Here is a 15011-nt window from a genome sequence, read left to right as displayed (position 1 = left end):
GTAAGTGATTGAATATGACCTGCTGTCTATAAGCCAAAATATACACTAAGATGAAATTATAACAGAAGTATCTACTTCAGTTTACACACGTATCCTTAGTAATACACAGAGAAAACATTATACAACATTTATAGGAACAAACATTAGGTGCTTGCATCTATCTGAAAATTGAGATGTATCAATCACTGTTCCTGAGTCTAAGAAAAAGCCCACGATCTTTCAGTGAAAGCATTCAATTACTTTTCAATTTTTTAAAAAAGTTTTATTTATTTATTTGACACAGAGAGAGAGCGAAAGCACAAGCAGGAGGAGTGGAAGGCAGGAGAAGAAGCACTCTCACCACAGAGCGGGGAGACCGATGTAGGACTCAATCCCAGGACCCTGGGATCATGACCTGAGCCAACGGCAGATGCTCAACAGACTGAGCCACCAGGGTGCCCCAAAGCATTCAATTCTTCAACAATTCTGAGTACTGAAAGATCCCACAAGACTTCTTGAAGAATGATATCATTTTCTTAAGCACTACTGGACCCCAGTATCTCCTACAGACCCAGATCATAGGTGCAAAACTGACATTCATTAAAAGCTGAAGTACTATGTTATCTCATTTAAATTTCAAAAATATTGGGATGCCTGAGTGGCTCAGTGGTTGAGCATCTGCCTTCCACTCAGGGTGTGATCCTGGGATCCGGGATCAAGTCCCACATCGGGCTCCTTGTGGGAAGCTACTTGTCCCTCTGTCTGTGTCTCTCCCTCTCTCCCTCTCTCTCTGTGTGTGTCTCTCATGAATAAATAAATAAAATCTTAAAAAAAAAACTTCAATAAATATTAATAGGAGACACTATTTCCACTGCCATTTATTTTACAGACAAAGCAACAGAAATAAACAAGTTAAGCAACTTGCTTGAGAAAATGCAAGCAGGAACTTAGAAGCTTCGAACAGGAAGCTTAGAACTTTCTAGCTCTAAACCTGGCTTTAAACTACTCCACTATGTTTCCTATTGTAGTAATTATCTCATCCTTCTTTTCTTCTTTTATTAGAGAAACATAAGAGCAGGAGTCTTGTCTTTATAACTCTATATTATGGGACCGTATACGTGTAAGCATCAGTAAATATTGCTAAATTAATGTTTGAATTCATGAATCAATTGATTCTAATGCATACAGTAACAGATTTACTAGTATCATAAAGCAAATAATATTAAAAATAACTAATATTTATAAGCTCTATGTTCCAGGCTTTTATTTTTAATTATTTTGAGATCGTTATAGATGCACAGGCAGTTGTAAGAAATAACAGAGATCCTGTTACCCGTTACCCAGACGTTCCCATATTGGTAACATCTTGCAAAGCTATAGTATGATGTCACAACTAGGATACTGACATTGATCTAGGCAAAGTATACCATCTTTTCATCACAGGAGTCACCTTTTTATAGCCACACACATTCTATCATCATCACCACCAACTCATCCTATGTTTAAGCATGATTCATCCAAGTTATTCGTGCATCCATAGCTTCTTCCTTTTTGCTACTGAGAAGTATTTCATGGTACAGGTTTATTACACGTCCTGTAATGATGTAAATCTGGGGCACCCGGGTGGCTCAGTAGTTGAGTGTCTGCCGGTAGTCCTGGGATCACCCCTGCATCAGGCTCCCTGCACTGAGCCTGCTTCTCCCTCTGCCTATGTCTCTGCCTCTCTCTCTCTCTCTCTCTCTGAATAAATAAATAAATAAATAAATAAATAAATAAATAAATAAATAAATAAATAACATCTTTTTAAAATGTAAATTTGGATCAAACATGTGTCTTTATAATGATGTTTTGACAACCGGGTCCTTATTGATCCTGGGGAAACTTCCCCCCCACCCTCCAAGGCTAACAGATTCCTAGAGGTAGTGAACATCTACCTACCTGCTGCACCCCCACGTGCAGGTTTCCTCTATCAGGCTCCTGCACCGCAAACCAATATTCCCACTGCCCTGATCACCCCATGGCCAGGTACCAGCCCCTACATTCCAGAACTGGCTGAAATTATTCAAATTAGGCAATCTTAAACCTTTACACTGCCTTTCCTGATCTTTCCTGCAAGAACCACCACAAAGACTGGCTAGTTTTACTACCATGCCTTCTGCCTCAGGACGAACCCTGGGAAGGCTGACCCAGGGATCCCGCCTCTCACGGCCTTGGACTGTTGGAGATCCCGGGACTCGGAACCACAGAACGTGCATGCACAGTGTACACGGGTTCACCAGGCCCAGGGAAGCTGTGGACTGCCTAACCACCTCAATATCCTCCTCCTGGGTGCAGGGCTGCCTTCCTCCTAATAGGATGTGATGCTGCGCCTGCAAAGGCATAACTGCAAGGCAGGGTATGCCTCCTCTTGGGAAGTGTGAGTAACAAACTATCTTTTCAGTGGCAGTCATCTCCTGATAAGTGGGCCTCACCAGGCCAGCATAATAACAAGATTGTTTTGATTTGGGACTATGACGCATAAAGTTTCTATAAACATTTGTGTATAGGTTTCAGTGCGAACCTAAGCTTCCATTTCTTGGATACATGCCTAGGAGTGCAATTTCTGAGTTACATGGTAGTTGGCAAGTCTAGATTTCCGTTTAAGTGCTTATATAACCCTCACAGCAACACTAGGATGTTGATGTTATTTTTCCCATTTGACAAAGGATAGAATTGAGGCTCAGAGAAGTTCAATAACTTACTTAAGATCTTACACCTAGTAGTTAACACATAAGGACTCAAACTCAGGCCAGAAGAATAAACACTTTACTATGTGATATAATATGAAAATTGTTGACACCATGAAGGTACTGAATCCCTTCCCAGCATCTCTTGGTTAACATGGTTAAAAAACAATAATAATAAAATAAAAAAAAAGTTCTTAGGAAAAGGAGGATCTCAGGCAACCAATTTGTGTCTTAGAAAATAACACGGCATAGCTTAAAGAATACATTTGGGCAAAGTTCATGAAGAATTTATATCTCTTCATATTGCAAAATATTTCAAATTCCCCTGTCATCTCCACAATAATCCTATAATGAATGCAAGGGCATTATCCTGAAAGATGAGAGCAATGAAGATCTTTGTCCCATGGTGTGCCCTTATCAGAGTCTCCTGATATTATGTCTTACACAACAGTAAAAATGTCCCCAGCTGGATTCAAGCAAGAAGTTGGCAGCAGGGCTCTTGCTTAAATACATACTTGTTCTTCCCAAGTTTAGTGTCCAGAACAAATAGCTGAAAGATGAAGAATTTCCACTTCAACCAAACTGCACAAATGTTACAAAAGGGTACATAGGATATCACCAGATGGCCACTCGTTAGATAATTAAGCAGGATTTTAGAGGACTGTAATAATATTTTCTACAGGGTCGAAAGTAAGAACAAAACAACTCAAGTCAAATAATTCATGCATCATCTACCATCTCAAAAAATAAAACATTTCAATTTCAATTTCAGATCAAAACTGAAGACCTTTACAGATCTCTAAATAATCCCATTCTTCTTCCCTAGAAATAACCACTTTCCTGAATTTGGGGTTTATCATTCTGCTGCATATTTTTTTAATAAATTAATTTTTATTGGTGTTCAATTTACCAACATACAGAATAACACCCAGTGCTCATCCCGTCAAGTGTCCCCCTCAGTGCCTGTCAACCATTCACCCCCACCCTCCGCCCTCCCCTTCCACCACCCCTAGTTCGTTACCCAGAGTTAGGAGTCTTTATGTTCTGTCTCCCTTTCTGATATTTCCCACACATTTCTTCTCCCTTCCCTTATATTCCCTTTCACTATTATTCATATTCCCCAAATGAATGAGAACATACACTGTTTGTCCTTCTCCGATTGACTTACTTCACTCAGCATAATACCCTCCAGTTCCATCCACGTTGAAGCAAATGGTGGGTATTTGTCGTTTCTAGTGGCTGAGTAATATTCCATTGTATACATAAACCACATCTTCTTATCCATTCATCTTTCGATGGACACCGAGGCTCCTTCCACAGTTTGGCTACTGTGGACATTGCTGCTAGAAACATCGGGGTGCAGGTGTCCCGGCGTTTCATTGCATCTGAATCTTTGGGGTAAATCCCTAACAGTGCAATTGCTGGGTCGTAGGGCAGGTCTATTTTTAACTCTTTGAGGAACCTCCACACAGTTTTCCAGAATGGCTGCACCAGTTCACATTCCCACCAACAGTGCAAGAGGGTTCCCTTTTCTCCGCATCCTCTCCAACATTTATTGTTTCCTGCCTTGTTAATTTTCCCCATTCTCACTGGTGTGAGGTGGTATCTCATTGTGGTTTTGATTTGTATTTCCCTGATGGCAAGTGATGCAGAGCATTTTCTCATGTGCATGTTGGCCATGTCTATGTCTTCCTCTGTGAGATTTCTCTTCATGTCTTTTGCCCATTTCATGATTGGATTGTTTGTTTCTTTGCTGTTGAGTTTAATAAGTTCTTTATAGATTTTGGAAACTAGCCCTTTATCTGATATGTTATTTGCAAATATCTTCTCCCATTCTGTAGGTTGTCTTTGAGTTTTGTTGACTGTATCCTTTGCTGTGCAAAAGCTTCTTATCTTGATGAAGTCCCAATAGTTCATTTTTGCTTTTGTTTCTTTTGCTTTCGTGGATGTATCTTGCAAGAAGTTACTGTGGCCAAGTTCAGAAAGGGTGTTGCCTGTGTTCTCCTCTAGGATTTTGATGGAATCTTGTCTCACATTTAGATCTTTCATCCATTTTGAGTTTATCTTTGTGTATGGTGCAAGAGAGTGGTCTAGTTTCATTCTTCTGCATGTGGATGTCCAATTTTCCCAGCACCATTTATTGAAGAGACTGTCTTTCTTCCAGTGGATCGTCTTTCCTCCTTTATCGAATATTAGTTGACCATAAAGTTCAGGGTCCACTTCTGGATTCTCTATTCTGTTCCATTGATCTATGTGTCTGTTTTTGTGCCAGTACCACACTGTCTTGATGACCACAGCTTTGTAGTACAACCTGAAATCTGGCATTGTGATGCCGCCAGATATGGTTTTCTTTTTTAAAATTCCCCTGGCTATTCGGGGTCTTTTCTGATTCCACACAAATCTTAAAAGAATTTGTTCTAACTCTCTGAAGAAAGTCCATGGTATTTTGATAGGGATTGCATTAAACGTGTAAATTGCCCTGGGTAACATTGACATTTTCACAATATTCATTCTTCCAACCATGAGCATGGAATATTTTTCCATCTCTTTGTGTCTTCCTCAATTTCTTTCAGAAGTGTTCTATAGTTTTTAGGGTATAGATCCTTTACCTCTTTGGTTAGGTTTATTCCTAGGTATCTTATGCTTTTGGGTGCAATTGTAAATGGGATTGACTCCTTAATTTCTCTTTCTTCAGTCTCATTGTTAGTGTATAGGAATGCCATTGATTTCTGGGCATTGATTTTGTATCCTGCCACGCTACCAAATTGCTGTATGAGTTCTAGCAATCTTGGGGTGGAGGCTTTTGGGTTTTCTATGTAGAGTATCATGTCATCGGCGAAGAGGGAGAGTTTGACTTCTTCTTTGCCAATTTGAATGCCTTTAATGTCTTTTTGTTGTCTGATTGCTGAGGCTAGGACTTCCAATACTATGTTGAATAGCAGTGGTGAGAGTGGACAGCCCTGTCTTGTTCCTGATCTTAGGGGAAAGGCTCCTAGTGCTTCCCCATTGAGAATGATATTTGCTGTGGGCTTTTCGTAGATGGCTTTTAAGATGTTGAGGAAAGTTCCCTCTATCCCTACACTCTGAAGAGTTTTGATCAGGAATGGATGCTGTATTTTGTCAAATGCTTTCTCTGCATCTAATGAGAGGATCATATGGTTCTTGGTTTTTCTCTTGCTGATAGGTTGAACCTATCAGCCTTGTGTCCCGGGGATAAATCCTACTTGGTCATGGTGAATAATTTTCTTAATATGTTGTTGGATCCTATTGGCTAGTACCTTGTTGAGAATTTTTGCATCCATGTTCATCAGGGATATTGGTCTGTAATTCTCCTTTTTGGTGGGGTCTTTGTCTGGTTTTGGAATTAAGGTGATGCTGGCCTCATAGAATGAATTTGGAAGTACTCCATCTCTTTCTATCTTTCCAAACAGCTTTAGTAGAATAGGTATGATTTCTTCTTTAAACGTTTTATAGAATTCCCCTGGGAAGCCATCTGGCCCTGGACTCTTGTGTCTTGGGAGGTTTTTGATGACTGCTTCAATTTCCTCCCTGGTTATTGGCCTGTTCAGGTTTTCTATTTCTTCCTGTTCCAGTTTTGGTAGTTTATGGCTTTCCAGGAATGCGTCCATTTCTTCTAGATTGCCTAATTTATTGGCGTAGAGCTGTTCATAATATGTTTTTAAAATCGTTTGTATTTCCTTGGTGTTGGTAGTGATCTCTCCTTTCTCATTCATGATTTTATTAATTTGAGTCTTCTCTCTCTTCTTTTTAATAAGGTTGGCTAATGGTTTATCTATCTTATTAATTCTTTCAAAGAACCAACTCCTGGTTCTATTGATCTGTTCCACAGTTCTTCTGGTCTCAATTTCGTTGAGTTCTGCTCGAATTTTAATTAACTCTCTTCTTCTGCTGGGTGTCGGGTCCATTTGCTGTTTTTTCTCTAGCTCCTTTATGTGTAAGGTTAGCTTTTGTATTTGAGTTCTTTCCAGTTTTTGAATGGATGCTTGTATTGCAATGTATTTCCCCCTCAGGACTGCTTTTGCTGCATCCCAAAGATTTTGAACGGTTGTATCTTCATTCTCATTAGTTTCCATGAATCTTTTTAATTCTTCCTTAATTTCCTGGTTGACCCTTTCATCTTTTAGCAGGATGGTCCTTAACCTCCACGTGTTTGAGGTCCTTCCAAACTTCTTGTTGTGATTGAGTTCTAATTTCAAGGCATTATGGTCTGAGAATATGCAGGGGACGATCCCAATCTTTTGGTATTGGTTCAGACCCGATTTGTGACCCAGTATGTGGTCTATTCTGGAGAAAGTTCCATGTGCACTTGAGAAGAATGTGTATTCAGTTGAGTTTGGATGTAAAGTTCTGTAGATATCTGTGAAATCTATCTGGTCCAGTGTATCATTTAAAGCTCTTGTTTCTTTGGAGATGTTGTGCTTAGAAGACCTATCGAGGGTAGAAAGAGCTAGATTGAAGTCACCAAGTATAAGTGTATTATTATCTAAGTATTTCTTCACTTTGGTTAATAATTGGCTTAAGTATTTGGCAGCTCCCACATTTGGGGCATATATATTGAGGATTGTTAAGTCCTCTTGTTGGATAGATCCTTTAAGTATGATATAGTGTCCCTCTTCATCTCTCACTACAGTCTTCAGGGTAAATTTTAGTTTATCTGATATAAGGATGGCTACCCCTGCTTTCTTTCAAAAGAAATGATATTTATTTGATATATATATCATTATATATAAATGATATATTTCTTGATATTCTCAAGAACCATTTGAATGGTAAATGGTTCTCCAACCTTTTATTTTCAGGTTGTAGGTGTCCTTCTGTCTAAAATGAGTCTCTTGTAGACAGCAAATAGATGGGTCCTGCTTTTTTATCCAGTCTGAAACCCTGAGCCTTTTGATGGGGTCATTAAGCCCATTCACGTTCAGAGTTACTATTGACAGATATGAGTTTAGTGTCATCATGATATCTATTTAGTCCTTGTTTTTGTGGATTGTTCCACTGAACTTCTTCTTAAAGGGGAATTTTAAGAGTCCCCCTTAAAATTTCTTGCAGAGCTGGTTTGGAGGTCACATATTCTTTCAGTTCCTGCCCGTCTTGGAAGCTCTTTATCTCTCCTTCCATTTTGAATGAGAGCCTTGCTGGATAAAGTATTCTTGGTTGCATGTTCTTCTCATTTAGGACCCTGAATATATCCTGCCAGCCCTTTCTGGCCTGCCAGGTCTCTGTGGAGAGGTCTGCTGTTACCCTAATACTCCTCCCCATGAAAGTCAGGGACTTCTTGTCTCTTGCTGCTTTAAGGATCTTCTCTTTATCTTTGGAATTTGCAAGCTTCACTATTAAATGTCGAGGTGTTGAACGGTTTTTATTGATTTTAGGGGGGATCTCTCTATTTCCTGGATCTGAATGCCTGTTTCCCTTCCCAGATTGGGAAAGTTTTCAGCTATGATTTGTTCAAATACATATTCTGGCCCTCTGGCCCTTTCGGTGCCCTTGGGAACCCCAATTAAACGTAGGTTTTTCTTCCTTAGGTGTCATTTATTTCCCTTAATCTGTCTTCATGGTCTTTTAATTGTCTGTCTCTTTTTTCCTCAGTTTCCATCTTTGCCATTAACTTGTCTTCTATGTCACTCACTCGTTCTTCCACCTCGTTAACCCTCGTCGTTAGGACTTCTAGTTTGGATTGCATCTCATTCAATTGATTTTTAATTTCTGCCTGATTGGATCTAAATTCTGCAGTCATGAAGTCTCGTGAGTCCTTAATGCTTTTTTCTAGAGCCACCAGTAGCTGTATAATAGTGCTTCTGAATTGGCTTTCTGACATTGAATTGCAATCCAGATTTTGTAACTCTGTGGGAGAGAGGGCTGTTTCTGATTCTTTCTTTTGAGGTGAGGTTTTCCTTCTCAGTCATTTTGCTCAGTGCAGAGTGGCCAAAAACAAGTTTTATTGGGAAAAGGAGAAAAAGAGAGAGAAGGAAAGAAAAGAGAAAAAGAAAAAAGAAAAAGAAGAAAAAAAGGAAAAAGAGAAGAAAAAGAGAAAGAAAAAGAAAGAAAGGTGAAAAAAAGGGGTGGGGTGGGGGAAGCAATCAGAAATCAAAAAGAAAAAAAAAAGAAGAAAAAAAAAAACAACACGGGGGAGTATCTTCTGAATCTGTAGACTTTAAGTCCCTTGACTTCCCCTGGAACTGGTCCGTCCAGCTGGTCTTCTGGGGGAGGGGCCTGCTGCGCTGATTTTCAGGTGTTAGCACTTGGGGGAGCTGCTCTGCCCCTGCCTGCTGCAGGGCTCAGCGGGGGTTGTTTACCCGGTGAGGCCCCAGGAGGAACAGCCACAGTGGCTGTGGCAACTCTGGAAGCCTGGATTCAGCCTCCGCAGGAACTACGGGGCTCTCCGTCTCGCAGGGCCTGGAGGCTCCGGGGCGGGGCCGCTGATCTGCTCAGCTCGGGGCAGGAGCGTCCTTGCTGTCCTGGGCCCTCCCGGCCTCTGCCTGTCCCGGGGGAGGCCGGATCCTGGGCTGTGTCCCGGCGCCCTGTGCTCCGGGGCCTGCGCTGGTGGATTCGCGCTCCCGCCCCGCAGCCCCCTCCCTGGAGCCGCTCCCGAGCCCCTCCGAGCTGCTCCGGCCCCGCCGTGCGCGCTGCAGCCCTTAGGGAGCTCGGCGCACTCCCCGGGGCGCAGGTGTCTGTTAGTGTCCCCGGGAGCCCGAGGGCATCCCCGCCCTCCTGGGTCCTGCTCCAACTCCCTGCGAGCCCCTTTCCGCCCGCCCGGGAAGGTTGGTGCAGCTCCTGCTCCTCCGGGACGGGGCTCTCCTGTCCTGGGGACACTCGCCCCGGCCTCAGCCCGGCTCCTCGCGGGGCCCCTCCCCCTCGGGGGCCTTTTGTTTCTTTATTTCTTTTTCCCCGTCTTCCTACCTGGATAGAAGCGCGAACTCTTCTCACTGTAGCATTCCAGCTGGTCTCTCTTTACATCTCAGGCCGAATTCGTAGATTTTCAGGATGATTTGAAGGTTATCTAGGTACTTTGGTGGGGACAGGTGACTTGGGGACCCTACTCTTCCGCCATCTTGCCCCTCTCTGCTGCATATTTTTATTCCTATATACATTTAAGGAAAATAAAACTATATATACATATTTGTTGAAAAATATCATACATAGGTATTAATCTTTATATACATGGCTTCTTTCTGTTTAAACACTTCTCAAACTTACTTTATCACTGGAAATTATACTTTTGAGTTTTATACCCATTGGTACATTGTCTCTACTTTTATTTTATTTCACTGCTGAATAATGCTACATTGTATTATTATACTTCAATGTATTGAGCCATTATTCTGTTTTTATACACTTAGATCAGTTTTTATTTTTGCTATTACAATGTTTGTTGTTGTTGTTGTTGTATGTGTTTTTGTTTTTTTTAAATTGAAGGTCCCTTACTGGTCCTGTTTCCATGAGTGCCAAGACCAGGGGAAAAGGAGAGGGGAACCAGGTGGCACAAGGAAGGGTCATCTCCACACATTCCATTTATACACAGAACTAAACAGACAAGCACAGAGTCACTATTGTGGTTAGAAGTTGGCAGCATGGGAAAAGGGAGGAACAGGTGGGGAACTGGGGTGTCGTTAAAAAATACAGCCCCCCCAAACTGGTGTGTCTGGGGGGAACTTGGTCTGCTTCAACCCAAGAGGAATCAGAAGATCAAAAGTTGTCTGGGAAAGCCAGAACCATCAGGGATAGAGGGAGGAGGAAGGTCCAGGGGGTGAGGGGGCTGTTTGGCAACTGGGGTTAAGGGATTGCCCTCCCCCTGCTGGGATCCCCCTAGCCCCTCCAGTCTGGCAGGAAGGGGGCAGCCTGCAACCCCCATGGGCAGGTCTGGGGCTGCCAGATGCTCCAGGCAGGGGGCTGGAGGTGGCTCACAAAGGCTTGCCCTCCAGAGAGATGACGGCACTGCCCCCCAGTTTCTCTGCCAGGGTGCGGCGGTCCTTGATCTCCTCGTAGCAGTTTGCTTGTAACTCATGCTTGATCCCGGTCGGCTTTTTCTTGAAGGCATCCTTGAGCTGGCATAAATCATTTTGCTCTTAAGGGGTGCAGACTCAGGTGCCCAGAAGATAAACACCAGGTCCTCCTCCTTGCTCTCCTTGGTCTCATAGGTTGCATCATAGAGGGCATAGCGGCAGTCCTTGTCTGGTAGCATCTTGACAAAGGTGGTGTAAGGGACATCTACAGTCTGGCCCACATCACCTACCAGGATCTCCTTGCCCTCCTCGAGGATGATGTTCTTCTTGTCCTCACTCAGGCAGAAAAGTACTGCCTTCTTGCACTTCTTCACCTCCTCTGGTGTTGAAGCTTACGCACCTTCATGTCATTGAACACTTTGATGACACCCTCAGAAACCGCCATGCCAGAGGCCATGTTTCCAGAAGCGAAAGGGATATAGAAAAAAGGGTCAGAAGAGATGAGAGCCGCTGCAGCTGCTGCCGAGATCCAACTGAACCTATTTTTACTATTACAATGTTTTAATAAATATTCATGTATAACAGGTTGAGCAAATGCACAAGAGTATCTTGAGGTATATACCAAATAATGATCATTGGTATTCAGCTTCACCAAGGATTTCCTTGGGATCCTAGCAAAAATCAGATGATACATTCAAAGTGGACATTTTAAGAGGAATGTAATAAAAACTATTTAATATGCATCATCAGAGTTTAGGGATGCAGGAAATAGCACAATACTCTGGAATTAGCCATAGCAGATAGCTATCACTACTCTTAAGCCTTAAGTAAGTAGCAAAGGGAGGAAGCAATTTAAAAGATTTAAAAAATGTAACTCCATGGAGAGAAATCTATGACAGGATCTATAGCATAAGGAATAGGGTACAACAAATACATGTGAGAGGGGCAACAAAATAAATGCCATGAATTCACTTCCCCTTCATCCTCCAATATTCATTTGTACCCAACTAGAAGCCAAAGGACCAGGGAGCCTTTTCACATAAGGTCAGCCTCCTACGGCAAAAGTCTAGGCAAAGAAAGAGTGGATGTGGAGGGATAACCAGAAAGTATCCAGCATAATAAATGCAGCAAAATTGCTTTACAAAGTAATTGCATTATTTTACATTCCTACGAATGTATGTGAGGTTCTACATTTTCATCAATGCTTTATTTTTAAGCATTTTACTTTTTGCTAATCTGATGGACATGGAGTGATATACCATGTAAATATGCATTGTCCTTATGTCATTTGTAGGTAAGTATCTTTTCTTATGTTTCTTAGCTATTAGTATTTCCTCCTCTCAGATTTCTTCCTCAGATCTCTTGCTCATTGTTTTTCTTAAATTAACTTTTCTTTCTTTCTTTTTTTTTTTTTTTTTTAAACATACCTCCAGGGATGCCTGGGTGGCTCAGCCATTGAGTGTTGGCCTTCGGCTCTGGTCCCAATACCACAGTCCCGGGATCGAGTCCCACACTGGATTCCCTGAAGGGAGCCTGCCTCTCCCTCTACCTCTGTCTCTGTCTCTGCCTTTCCCTCTCTGTGTCTCTCATGAATAAATAAAATACACTTGGTTCAACTTCTGGCATCCCCAGTGGTAACTGCATAATGGCCACATATTATCCATTTTTCCTGGTCTTTTGTTTTTTAAAGATTTTATTTATTAATTGAGTTGTCAAATAGCCGTACAAGAAATTATTTTGCATTAAATATGTACCTATTTGCTCTACAATGGAGCCTTGAGTCTCAAGGTGTTGAATAATAACTATGAAATAATTGGAGAAAAAGTTCAAAATCAAAAAGTACCCTACATTTCAGTGTGAGCTTTTTGAAATAAACATATCCTATTGTTTTAAGAAGACTGATCAAAGGATAATCTAATCAAAGATTTGACCACATTAAAAGATGACAGCCTGGGGATCCCTGGGTGGCTCAGTGGTTTGGCGCCTGCCTTTGGCCCAGGGCGCGATCCTGGAGTCCCGGGATCAAGTCCCACGTCGGGCTCCCTGCGTGGAGCCTGCTTCTCCCTCTGCCTGTGTCTCTACCTCTCTCTCTCTCTCTCTCTCTCTCACTCTCTCTCTCTCTCTCTCCATGTCTAACATAAATAAATAAATCTTTAAAAAAAAAAGATGACAGCCTTTAAAATAAATTTTGACTTCGTTTTTTACTCTCTCCCTTTGAATGTTGAGTCCTAGGTTAATGGAGAGCTGCCAGGTTGCCAGGAAAAATTGTAATAGTTCAAAAAAGTTTGCATGTAACTTTGTGGCTTGTTATTTTCAAATACATGGTTTCCTCTCTAATTAAGCTGGAAAAATGTGATCATTTTCTCATAATGAAATCTTCATCAGAAGAATATACTTAGTTGACGTGAAATGTTGGGGCTCAGGAGCAAATGATCAAGAAAGCATTCTTGAGACATCTTCGATGCAAAAAGGATGGTTTTATTAAAACAGGAGAATAGGCAGAAAAGGCTGCCCTGAGGTTGTAAGGGGTGACTGATTTTATACTTTCAAGTTGGGAGGGGGTAGGGATAGCATAAGTCTCTTAGGAATTTTGAAGCAAGTTTTCCAGGATCTTGAGGGGCTGTTGTTTACCATCTAAAACCTTAGTCATGAGACCCTTCAGATGTATATCAGTTAACCATATGCTAGCAAGATATTTATTAACATATATCTAGGAGGGGAGGGAGTATGGGGATAAAGGAAGTTTCCAAAGGAATTTTTTACAGGTCTTGGGGGTTGAGCTAATGTCAACAAGGTGGTCTTTTGCCTCTAGCAAAATACTAACATCGAGGCAGCTAAGCTCCATGAAGAAGGTCACTCTGCCAGTCTCAAATTCTTGTCAATGCGCTATACGTTGTAAGGAAGTTGTAAGTAATTTTTTTCTTTTGCCTTTGTTCTCCACATTATAAGTATTTTAGATTATTTTAAAATAATTATTTGCCTATGCCTTGAAAGCATCACCATATTATGTTTTAAATATCAGTGCTACACAACTGATTGAACACTACATCTGAGACTAATGAAGTACTGTATTTTGGCTAATTGAATTTGAATTTTTAAAAAAGAAAAGGAAATGACTATCAATGCTACAATTAAAGTCAGAGAGTGAAATATTTTATCAGGAAATCCTGGAAAGTAGCTGTGATAAAGAAAAAAGCAATGAAAATAGTAACAACTAAGAGAGCTGAAGCATCTAGTGTAGCTAAAGCAACTTTAGAGGGAAATTTTTTATCTATAATTAAAAATAAAAACAGACATCCATTAAATAACAAACAAATAATTAGAAAATCAATAAGGTCAACAATTGGTTCCTTAATAAGACTACTAAAATTGATAAAAAAGAATCTTCACCTTATTCAGCAAGGAAAAGCGAAAAAAAAAAGCACAGATTTCCAATACCAACATTAAATGAAACATTGTAACTATAGGTTTAACAAAACTTTAAAAGAATATAAAAGATATTCTGAATACTTATGCTTATAAATTTTGCAATTCTGACAAAATAGAAAAAAAATGTTTTTAAATCAATTTACTAGGGTTCCTGGGTGGCACAGTCAGTTAAGTTTCTGCTTTCTGCTCAAGTCATGATCTCAGGGTCCTGGGATCCAGCCCCACCTGGGTCTCCCTGCTTAGCTGGGAGCCTGCTTTTCCCTCCCTCTGCCCCTCCTCACCTCCTGCTCATGCTGTCTCTCTCTCTCTCTCTCTCAAATAAATAAATAAAATCTTTTTTAAAAAAGAAAGAAAAATCGATTTACTGAAATTACTGAAATTAATGCAATAAGAATAGATTATCAAGGGGGTGCCTGGGTAGTTCAGTTAAAAATCAATTTACCCTCTCTGTGTCTTAATATGGCTTAATATGGTGCAGGCCATATTAAGCATCTGCCTTCCACTCAGGTCTTGATCCTGGGATCCTAGGATCCAGCCCCATATCAGGCTCTCTGCTAAGCAGGACTCTGCCCCTTCCCCCTGCTTGTGTGCTCTTGCTCTCTCTGTCTCTTTCTCTTGCTCTCTCAAATAAATAAAATATTTATTTTAAAAAAGGATAGATTATCAGAATAGATCTATATGGATTCAATAAACAGAATTTGGAATTTGAAACCTTCACAAAACTGAGATTGCTTTGCTGGTAAATTCTATCAAAAATTTAAAGAAGGAATAATGCCAGAAGAAAAGGAGAAAACATTTACCAACTCATTTTATGACAGCAGCATAATTTCTGATAAAGAACATTATCAGAAAATAAAATTACAAATATCTCTCATGAATATAGGCCCAAAATTCCATAATTAAATATTGGCAA

The 15011-nt window shown here is 40.9% G+C and overlaps 1 pseudogene; it reads right to left on the bottom strand.

Annotated features, from left to right (window-relative positions):
- Positions 1 to 10559: 10559 nt before the first annotated feature.
- LOC129500948 (cofilin-1-like) lies at positions 10560 to 11126 on the bottom strand (annotated as a pseudogene).
- Between the last annotated feature and the right edge of the window lie 3885 nt (positions 11127 to 15011).

Source organism: Nyctereutes procyonoides, unplaced genomic scaffold (genome assembly GCF_905146905.1).
Source record: "Nyctereutes procyonoides isolate TBG_1078 unplaced genomic scaffold, NYPRO_anot_genome, whole genome shotgun sequence".
Classification (NCBI taxonomy): Eukaryota; Metazoa; Chordata; class Mammalia; order Carnivora; family Canidae; genus Nyctereutes; species Nyctereutes procyonoides.
The sequence above is the reverse complement of the archived record's forward strand: the minus strand, read 5'-3'. Positions and strand labels throughout refer to the sequence as shown.